The sequence below is a fragment of the Physella acuta genome, unplaced genomic scaffold (assembly GCF_028476545.2).
Source record: "Physella acuta isolate Inbredline_101_S28 unplaced genomic scaffold, ASM2847654v3 ptg001109l, whole genome shotgun sequence".
Classification (NCBI taxonomy): Eukaryota; Metazoa; Mollusca; class Gastropoda; family Physidae; genus Physella; species Physella acuta.
The window spans coordinates 76,277-87,763 of NW_026732626.1; the positions used below are offsets into that span (position 1 = coordinate 76,277).

Here is an 11,487-nt window from a genome sequence, read left to right on the forward strand (position 1 = left end):
GACGTACATTGGGGGGGGGGGCTGATTTGATGGTCACACGGAACGCCAAGATTGGTTAGCAACCAACAAAGTTTCAATATATATATATATATATATATATATATATATATATATATATATATATATATATATATATATATATATATATATATATATATATATATATATATATATTATGTTCAACATCCGAATAAAGTTTATTATTTATTTTCTGTGCATTCCTAAATAAGAGCCAAACAAATTTAATAAAGAATACATACAGCAGGTATTTTAAAAAATAATTATAACCTAATTTAAACTGATTTTGAAACAGTAACATGGAGAATTAATGAACTTTTAAAATTTGTTTTTGTCTTTCAGGGACGGAGTGGTCTAGCGGTAGAGAGCTGGATTGCTAACCCGTAAGTCTCGAGTTCGATTCCGGGTTCAAGTCAATAGACCGTCCCTAAGTCCACCCAGCTCTGATGGGTACCTAACTCACGTTAGGGAAAGTAAAGGCGGCTGGGTATAGAAACAAGTGAACGCTACTTCACTTGCGCCATGGACCGTCACCTTTAAAAGGTAAACTTTAACTTTAAGCCTTGGAATTGCAAGGTCTTCTGTCCCCTTGTCGCCGCTAAAAAGTGTATTCTAGAAGAAGAAGATTCTATAATCCGGAAGCAGATAAAGAGTCATGAATGTTGTACAACAAATTTGGTTTTACATGTTTGATTCTGCCTATGTAAGGTTGGCTTCATATCAAGCTTGACGTTGTTTTTTTTTCTACAAACTACAAAAGTTTTAGTCTCTGATTAAAAAAAAACTTTTCCATTGCGTTCGCCTGGCCTGCATCCACATTGATTTCTACCGTTATATTCACATCCACGAACAAGTGTTCTGTTGTAAATTCTTCCCCGTGGGTCATCCACCAACTCTCCCACCCTCTCACCGCTCACCTCACTGGCCCTCGAGACGTCTACAATGGGCAGCGCCGCATGGGTAGGGTCGTCGGGAGGAAACTCAAATCTCCCCGTATCACGTGCATGAACACACATTTTGTAGCAGTTTCTTCAAGGCAGAGTTTAACGTCCTATGTGTCACTCACTGTCCAGCTTTATCTATAAGGTAATCCGAGCGAAATCTAAGTCGCTCAGCAAACAGAGATAGCTAGCTTATATATATATATATATATATATATATATATATATATATATATATATATATATATATATATATATATATATATATATATTTACTTACGGGGGGGGGGGGGGCGGGTGACACCATTGGGTGCCGCACCGGGTGACACCCGACCTCACTACGCCACTGTCTCCACGCACATAGGTTTGCTTGGGACCAAGTCAACTATGGCAACATCTCCAGATTTAAAAAAACTCGGGATTGTCTTCCAGCTTTTTGCCTGAACGACGATCACATTTCTCCTTGATTTCAGCAAACTTGCAGGCAATGTGGGCTGTGTGGCAGTCCAACACTGGCGCATGGCCATTCTTGATCTCACCTGGGTGGTTCAGAGTGATGACCTGAGTATGGAACTGCTTGGTGGCCATTGGTGGGTCGTTTTTGCTGTTACCAGATAATTTACCTCTTCTGATTGCTTTGTTGGAGACGTTCTTGATGTTAAGGCCTTCATTGTCACCTGGTGTGACTTCAGGAGAGGCTCATGGTGAATCTCTACAGAATTTGCTATCTTATTAATTTTTGTCCCACTTAAGGGAAGCCAAAATTTTAGTTTGTCTACATGAAATGCACACATAACAAAAGTTGGGTGTTCTATGAACTATCATTTGAAAGTAATAAGTTTACGGGTTGTAATTTTTAAATATATAAAATTATTAATTTGAAACTTTTAAAAAATCAAAACCTTTGACCGTATTGCAATTAGAAATTAAAGTTTTAGTATATACTTTTTATATAAAAAATTATAACCTTTTATTTTTCTTCTTTATAGCAGAATGTATAAAAAATTAGATTTCAGATTGTCTCCTTTAAAAGACTGTTCTGTTTACATGGGAGATAATTCCTTGTTACTTATATATATATATATATATATATATATATATATATATATATATATATATATACATATATATATATACATATATATATATATATATATATATATATATATATATATATATATATATATATATATATATATATATATATATATACTATATATATATGTGTGTGTGTATGTCTTTGTGATGCATAGGCTACTCTGTGTTAAATAATATTAAATGTATAAATACAACAACAATTCGATATAATGATAGGCCTCTATATTCACGATATATACAACCCTGTCTTTGTAAATGATAATCTTATAATTAAACGCTCTGCGTACATCTATACACAACACTGTGTATATAAGACCTCTAAGTATAGGCAAGTCGAACATAGCGTATCTGTGTCCGTGTTACAAACAAAATACTTCACGTACTTTTAATTGTAAAAACCTTCAGCCGACCGGAAGTATCCATTTCGAAACCGGATGCTCAGATGAGAAACGACGCGGTGGTATCATACTTCTATGAAAATAACTTCGTTATCTTTTCCTAAGACTGGATTCGTGTCTAGTTATAGCTAATACCAGCGTTACTTTTTTGTTGTTGTTTTTTTTTCTTCTTACAATCTTCTGATTGGGAGAGATTGGGGAAAACCCGTAGCTTGCGTGCAAACAAATTGTGTCGATAGTGCAGGAGCTATGAACGAATGTTGTGTGAATAGTGAGATGGAGCGGTGTGGGAGAGCGTGAAGATACAAGGGGGTGGGGAGGGGGGGTAGATGATAAGGGGAATTTTGATCGTAGTTGATCATCGTGGGGGTTTAATTATAGATTTTGTAAAATAAGTTCTGGGTTAGATTATATTGTAGATATTACAAGTTTTAATGGCAAATGTTACTAAAATACACAAGTATGGTTTGTGGAGTCTTATTGACAAGCTGTGTGGTAATACTGAGGAGTCAGTCTGGTCCGTACAATACTGCATTGTCTTGTACGGAGTCATATGTAGATGGAGTCATGGAGTCTTTACTGTGGTGTGTACTGAACTGCTTACGCAGGCGTCTTTCTCCTTCTTCGTTTTTAATAAAATTGTAATGTTGGACGGGATTTGCATGCGTCTAAATGTCAAGCCTTGTCCGTGCAGTTTTTTCTGTCTTTTAACTAAGTATTCTTACTTAGGGATGGTAACTAAAAGTGTTTTGGGCATTTTTACTCAAAAATGTTAACTACAAAGCCCGATTGGGGTTCAAGTTCGTATTACGTCATTGAGTTCACCCAGCTCTACAGGGGTACCTGACTTACGTTGGGGGAAAGTAAAAACAGCTGGGCATAGTGCTGACCACACTATCCCTTTTATATGCCAAGGTCGCAGAAACAGGTGAACTAAATAAAAATTCATATTCAGACACGTGATGTAAACAGCCAATACAATCAAAGAACACACCCACACAGTACGCAAAGGTTGCGTGTGTTAGAACACAAGCTCACACAAACTTTCCCCACATTATGTTGTGTGGGAAACACCAGTAGTCCATGCTGGAAAGTCCCTGGTGAGTGTGTGGGGGGGGGGGCATGAGGTAAGTGGATCAACTCGTTCAATACCACAGGGACCGGGATGAATTCTTAATGATCGCTAAGTGAGTGTGTCACAGTGGACGTTTGGAAATTTGGGATGTGTTTATAGCGGTAGATGGTTGAAAATGTTGGATGTGTTTATAGCGGTGTTGAAAATTTGGGATGCGTTTATAGCGGTAGATGGTTGAAAATGTTGAATGTGTTTATAGCGGTAGATGGTTGAAAATATGGGATGTGTTTATAGCGGTAGGCGTTTGAAAATTTCCCTGATGTCATCAATCTTGACTTTTCATTCTCCTGTTTGAACCCCAGTGAGAGCAGGTTGAGGTAAAATGTTGCACATGGGAAGATAACTGGCAGCCAGAATACTGACCTGCTTCTCTCCCCTGTCTCAGCTGTCCATACAGCCTTCAACATCTTCTTCAGCGGCTCTACTTCCCCTTCTTTTACACCGTAAAGGTTACCCCTAGCCAAGCTAGCTAGCTGGATTAATGGCTAAATTCAGTAGCGTCGTACGCAGGGGGGGGGGGGGGGGAGCAGGGGGAGCCGCCGCTCCCCCTCTGGCCATTTTCAGCAAAGTGGCGCCTTTTTGGAAACTTTTTAATCTCAACGTTTTAAACAATGATATTTGTTAAAAAAATATTTTTGGTCGAAAAACGAAGTATGACGTCGACACATTTAGCGCACAGAGTAGAAAATAATCTCAAGCCGGATAGTGCACACATTGATATGACGTCATTGATTATCGAGTAAACATTCAATACAAAGGCAATTTGGTCTAATCTAAGTGGTTTGCGTGAAGAGTTCCTTTCATACAATTCTTCGGGTAGGGGCGAAGCCCCACCCCCGCGTAAGAACGTTTGAGCCCCCCCCCCCCTCGGGGAGGGGGCGGACACTGGAAAAAGTATATAATTATATTTCGTTGAATGGGACGGTAGACATGTTTTTTTAGGGGGGTGGGGGGGGGGGGGTGGGGTGTGTGTGGGGGGGGGGGGTGGGGTGGTTTTAATTTAGACTTTTTCCTCCCCGGAGAGGGGTGGTGGTACTTGAAATTTTCGGTGGCGGGGGTAGAATTTTCTGGGAGGGGGCGGACACTGGAAAAAGTATATAATTATATTTCGTTGAATGGGACGGTAGACATGTTTTTTTTTGGGGGTTGGGGGTGGTGGAGGGGTGGGGGGGGGGTGTGGGGGGGGGGTGTGTGGGGGTGGGGGTGGTGTGTGGGGGGGTGGGGGGTGGTGTGTGTGGGGGGTGGGTTGGTTTTAGTTTAGAGAAAAGAGACAGCACTATCAACCTAGCGCCCGGTGTATCCTTCCTCAACGGGCCATTTTTCTCGTCTATAATAATAGTTTCGCTGTCTGTCTATCTGACAAGAACGCTCTGTCTGACAAGAACGCTCTAGAGAAAACACAAGTAAATTAAAAACCTGCATAGTATTTCGAAAAACGAAGTATGACGTCGACACATTTAGCACAGAGTAGAAAATAATCTCAAACCGGAGAGTAAACATTGAAAAAAAAGGAAATATTGTCTTATCTAAGTGGTTTGCGTGAAGAGTTTCTTTCATACAATTCTTCGGGTAGGGGCGAAGCCCCACCCCCGCGTAAGAACGTCTGAGCCCCCCCCCCCCCCTCCCCAACTCAAAAGAAATTTCTTCATCGATACTCTATAATAAAATTACCGCCTAATTAATGTCTCTAATCTAAAAAGTGGTTTTCTTGCAATTTCTTTAATGCAATTCTTCGGGTAGTGGCTAAGCGCGACACAAGTGTTTCTTTCAAACTTTTTCCTCCCCGGAGAGGGGTGGGGGTAATTGAAATTTTCGGGGGCGGGGGTAGAATTTTCGGGGAGGGGGCGGACACTGGAAAAAGTATATAATTATATTTCGTTGAATGGGACGGTAGACATGTTTTTTGGGGGGTGGGGGTGGGGGGGGGGGGTGGTGTGTGGGGGTGGGGGGGTGGGGTGGGGTGGTTTCCTCATCGATACTCTATAATAAAATTACCGCCTAATTAATGTGTCTAATCTAAAAAGTCCTTTTCTCGCAATTTCTTTAATGCAATTCTTCGGGTAGTGGCTAAGCGCGACACCAGTGTTTCTTTCGGTGTGTGGGGGGGGGGGGGGGTGTGGGGGGGGTGGGGGTGGTGTGTGGGGGTGGGGGGGTGGTGGTGGTGGGGCTTGGGGTGGGTTGGTTTTAGTTTAGAGAAAAGAGACAGCACTATCAGCCTAGCGCCCGTTGTACCCTTCCTCAACGGGCCATTTTTCTCGTAATCTATAATAATAGTTTCGCTGTCTGTCTGTCTATCTGACAAGAACGCTCTGTCTGACAAGAACGCTCTAGAGAAAACACAAGGAATTTAAAAACTCTCACAGTGAAACGAAAGACGAAGTATGACGTCGACACATTTAGCACAGAGAAGAAAATAATCTCAAGGCGGAAAGTGCACACATTAATATAATGACGTCATTGATTATCGCGTAAACATTGAATAAAAAGGAAATGTTGTCTAATCTAAATGGTTTGCGTGAAGAGTTTCTTGCATACAATTCTTCTATATATATATATATATATATATATATATATATATATATATATATATATATATATATATATATATATATATATATATATATATATATTTGTTTAGATTGATACAATTTTTGTTTTGTCGGCGTACATTGTGTTTTTTTTCTTTATTTCTTCAGAGTGCTACTTTCAATTTATTTTTACATCATAGCGAAGCAAATATATATATATATATATATATATATATATATATATATATATATATATATATATATATATATATATATATATATATATATATATATATATATATATATACGTATATACGTGTTAAAAATTCGGCGCCTTTTTTGCTCTTTTCGCTCCCCCTACAACGAAAACCTGGATACGCCTCTGGCTAAATTCTAAATTCTGTGTTAATTTATCATTGTCATTTATTTTTGTTTTGGATTTTCTGTTCATGTGATTAACTACAGAACTAAGTAACAATTTTATCATGTACTACGTGAATATAGTGTTAGTGATGTTTTCAGTCGACATATTGAATCTGGAATATGTAACTGTCACAAGCGCAGTTTGTAATAAATAAAACAAAGGCTGCAACAAATAAAATCTAAACGTTGGTTAAATACAAAATATCGTTAATAAATCTAAATTATGTTTTAATATGTAATGCTTTTAATGCGATTAAAATGTTTATTGCTGTGTCTTTCTAAGTGATTTTAATGTAGTCTGGCGTGTGTTGAGGGTTATCATTGTAGATTGTGAATTTACGGTTGTTCGTGTGTGGGATGGAAGTGATTGTGGGTTCTGTTTTGCTTGTTGTTCTAAGTGCTTTGATGATTGTGTCATTACTAAGTGTAGGTGGGACATCTATCTGAGGATGCCGCTTACTTTGTCTTTCTGGTGTAATGAGAACTCCTGTGTGAAAGGTCCATGTTGTTTTTGTGGTGTTGTCCAGATCTCTCGCTTTGAAGCAATCGGACGAGAAATAGAAAGTGTCTGCTATCTCCGTTGTTCAGCAGCGGAATCTGGTATGGGCTGATGAGACTTCTTAATATGTAACCAGTAAAGTTTTACTGGCCTTTGGGTTGTACGGTGATTTGCATAGCTACTTTTGAGGTTGACTGAGTGTCGAAGAGGTCTGGTGCTTCTTTTACGAATGAGATAGTATTCGACTTAGCTGCACTTGTAAAGAATATGGCCCAAGCTTTCATTAGTGAATAGGCCATTTAATATCATTTTTACAAGCTTTTATTTAACTCACTTCCTCTGTCTGTCTGTCTGTCTGTCTAGATCGAAACGCCGGAGAGAAAATTCGGACAGTTCTACTTGACCGATACGATTCACAGTTGGCACGTGGGTAAAGACATGAAGACAATGCAATCTGAAACTAAATTTGACTTAATTGGATGCCTAATTAATTTTTTATGAATTAATTAAAATTTGGACCGAATTAGTAGGCATGTCTGTCCAACCACACCACACGCGTCATCACGTTCAATAGCTGCGCCATCATGTTCAATAGTCGCGCAATGGTTTTTAGTCATGTAAATTGTAAATAAAACATGTAAAGTACTGAAAAAAAATGCATAAAAAAACGTTTTAATAATAAGCTTTTATGTACTAATGCACTAAAAAGTAGAAAATAAATTATAGACTACTATTTAAATTACTATAAAGAAAAGCGTGGGTCACTTTAGTATCTATTGGATATCTTTAGTAATGTTAAGGAAGACACCCACGCTTTTCTTTATAGTTATTTAAATAGTAGTCTATAATTTATTTTCTACTTTTTAGTGCATTAGTACATAAAAGCTTGTTATTAAAACGTTTTTTTATGAATTTTTTTATCTTTTTTTTTCTTTTTTTTTTTTTTTTTTTTGCCTCAGACACGTAATTTATAGCGTCAGTTGTGTGTTCGCTTTAGTATTACAGTTTTCATCATCGGCTTGTGAGGACTGATACAGATTTACAACAGTAATATTTCTTTCTTACTTGTAGCCTGCTTTCATTCATTTAAGATGGTTTACTTATACATAGACCTAATACAAAACGTCTAAATATAAAGAAAAAATTAAAATTAAAAACCAACCTGAAACTGAAAATGCAAATGTGTAATTAAATGATGATTCAAGGGATTTTTTTTTTCTCGGCGTGGTGGGCTGAGGGGACGAGGGGGGGGGGAGAGGGGGAATTTTTTTTTTTTAAAAGTAGTGTTGAAATGAATTCGGGATTACAGAGAATTAAAATGATACAAATTTTAAGCAATCGAAAAAGCTATGTTATTACAATGAGACACGTAAAAGCAAGCACTCTTCCCTTTCAAACATCTATATCTATACAGTCCTCAATTCGTTTTTTTTTTTTCCTTTTTTTATTTTTTTTAATTAATTCAATTGTTTTAAACATTTAAATCAGTAATAATTATTTATTTAATAGATTTGACACAGCATCAAAGACATGAACATCAATTGCATATATAATAATCAAATGGAGAAAATAAAATAGCATAAGAACTAGACTAAAATAAGGTGTGCAAACTAGGTTTCTCTTGACTGCTTCACCACAAAGCAACGTAATAGTGTTGAAAGGTGTTGCTAATCTTTAAAATAATAGAATATTTTATAGGTTTAGCGGTTTCCTATTTTAATAAGATACTAAAATTATTTCTAAAATCTACAAAGCTTCGATTTGATAATAAATTTATATATGAACGTTTATATAATAAATTAATATATATTGAACATCCGTTTTATTTAATGAGTATTAATTTGTCTTTATTACTTCAAGATTTTGATAATTAAGGATGACGGTTATTTCCCTTGATAACATTATCTGCAAAAGGGAAAGTAACCAGCAATAATAAAATAGCAATGTTGTTATTTTAAAATACCACGCTGAGTTTAGACTACTAAAAAAATACTATGGTGTTTGTAACAAGTGGGTTTTGGGAGAGCACATTTGAAACTTGGCACCAAGCGGAAGTTGTTGGAATATAACGAAATTAACGATAATAACTAGAAAGTGGGTTAATGTCAAAATGAATAGAAAATAGAATTAAGTCATGTTTGCAAAAAAAAAATAGAATGGGACATAATGCGTGAAAAGGAGAGAATATATTTGCAGTAGGCAAATCGAAGCAAATCCTAGGCAAAGTTTCTTCCATAGTTACTTCTTCTACCGCCCCCTCCCCTCCCCGAACGAAATGAAATTTAGAAGACATATACTTTTTAACAGTGTCCGCCCCCCTCCCCCCCCCCCCCCCGAAGAAGGTCTACAGCCCCCCCCCCCCCCCCCCCGGAGAAAAAAGTCTGGAAGAAACACTGATCCTAGGGATAATGAGCTTGGGGAAAATGCACATGCAAATATTATTCTAGGAATAATGCACCAATAAAACAATCAGGATAAATTGTATGTACAAAGAACAGAAATTAAAAAAAACCACAGTGTCAGTATTTTTTCACCAAGCGGGTGGACATGCAGAAATAGTATCTGGCCTTGGAGAAAAGTTTACAATTATTTGATTGTCGTTAACTGTGAAAGCTCTTGTCAGCGGCCTATGTCCCAGGAGGGGCGACAGGCAAACCTAACCTAACCTGTTGACTGTGAATGAATTCCGCCCTTTGGTATGGGTGTCTATTCAGATATCTTAACAGATTGACTGTCTACACTTTTTGTGCTTATATGGAGAGTTCGTGGATTGTGTTTGTATTTAAAATGTATGAAGAAGTACCGAAAATGAACACTTCTCTAGTAAACAAGAAGTGATCCCGCAGGTAATCAAAAATTATAGCAGTTCAGCTTTTTTAAAATTCTCTTTTTGAATTATTTTTCAGTATTACTGTGTAAAAATTAACTAGTTTTATTTTAGCTTCATTTTTTAAAATAATCAATGCATTTATTTATTCAATTTACTTGGAATCCGATTGTAAAGTTTAGATAGCCAGATGTGAGGAGTGGGTACGCAGATATTATTTTAAATATAGTAGTCTGAACCCATTCACAATTCCAAAAGATGGAGTGAAGGTAACACGTTTATTTATTTCTAATATTGCTTTTTGAAGTTTATTTTGTTATCTGAATAGGTGTCTAACAATTTTATACTTTTTGAAGTTTATTTTTTGTTACCTGAATAGGCGTCTAACAATTTTATACTTTTTGAAATACAACTTGTTTACTGAATAGATATTTAACTATTTTATACTTTAAAGGTTATACACCTTGAATTAAAATAGATAAGTGACCATTGTATACTACTTAAATTACAACTTTTTCTCCGAATAGATATCTAACCATTTTATACTTTTTACGGTAGTACTTATTTTTTTAATAGATCATCACCATCGTTTCCCGTTCGTGCCCAAGACACAGTAGAGTACATCTGTTTCAGGGACCTCGGCACAATGCCCAGCCGCCTTTACTTTCCCTAACTTGAGTTTGGTACCCATCAGAGTTGGGTGGAATCAGGGTGTTCTACTGATTGAACCCGGATACGAACTCGAGACTTTTGGGTTTAGCAGTCTAGGCCACGCCGTCCCTCTGAATAGATACCTAACTATTTTTTTTACTACTGAACTACTTCATAGAACCCAGAACTACTTTTTCTTCCAGTCAAGTCGCGGTCCTACAACTACAGTGAGAAACACTTTTTTACCCGAGCGGACTGATACAATCAATTTATTTATATAAGATGACGGCTAACAGCGAAGTCAGCTTTCGCCCACAAACCGGAAACACTATCTAAATAATTGAATTCTGACACTGCCATTGTGTGAACTGTCGTCTTCGAGAGAAAAAAAAATCAATATTTTTTTCCCCACCCAACAAAAATCTCCTTGAGTTCCTCCCTCTTACACTCCCCACCCAGCTAAAATCTCCAAACTCCTCTTGAGTTCCTCCCTCTTACATTACCCATACAACAAACGCCCTTAGGAGGACGTCACGACCTCCTCCAACCCCCACCCTCCCCCACTCACTTAATTCACAATCACTCAAGTGTGTCATTCTCGAAACTCTGCCCCCATTCCCACATCCAATTTTTGTTTTAAAAAATTCCGTGAATGAAGTTCCAGCCGTCCTTGCAGACTTCTGGCGTTGGACATCTGCAAGTCTAATTTCCAGTCCTTGTCACTTCCTGGTTCCTGGTAAACACAAACCTCCAGAGGAATCGATTCCTTCAGAACACGATACCCATAATCTTTTGTCTAGACGTAAGTGTATTTATTCATCGCCCATTCACCCATCAAAACAGTACATCGATTACTATAAGAGGATCACTATTCTGCCATATTTTTATATATCATCTACTCTCATCCTCCCAATCTCTCTATATAGCAATAGACTATACTATCTGTTCATGCACTAAAATACGATCTCT

At 37.4% G+C, this 11,487-nt stretch overlaps 1 pseudogene; it reads right to left on the reverse strand.

The window, feature by feature from the left end:
* Nucleotides 1-1,297: 1,297 nt before the first annotated feature.
* LOC131955835 (elongation factor 1-alpha-like) lies at nt 1,298-3,997 on the reverse strand (annotated as a pseudogene).
* Between the last annotated feature and the right edge of the window lie 7,490 nt (nt 3,998-11,487).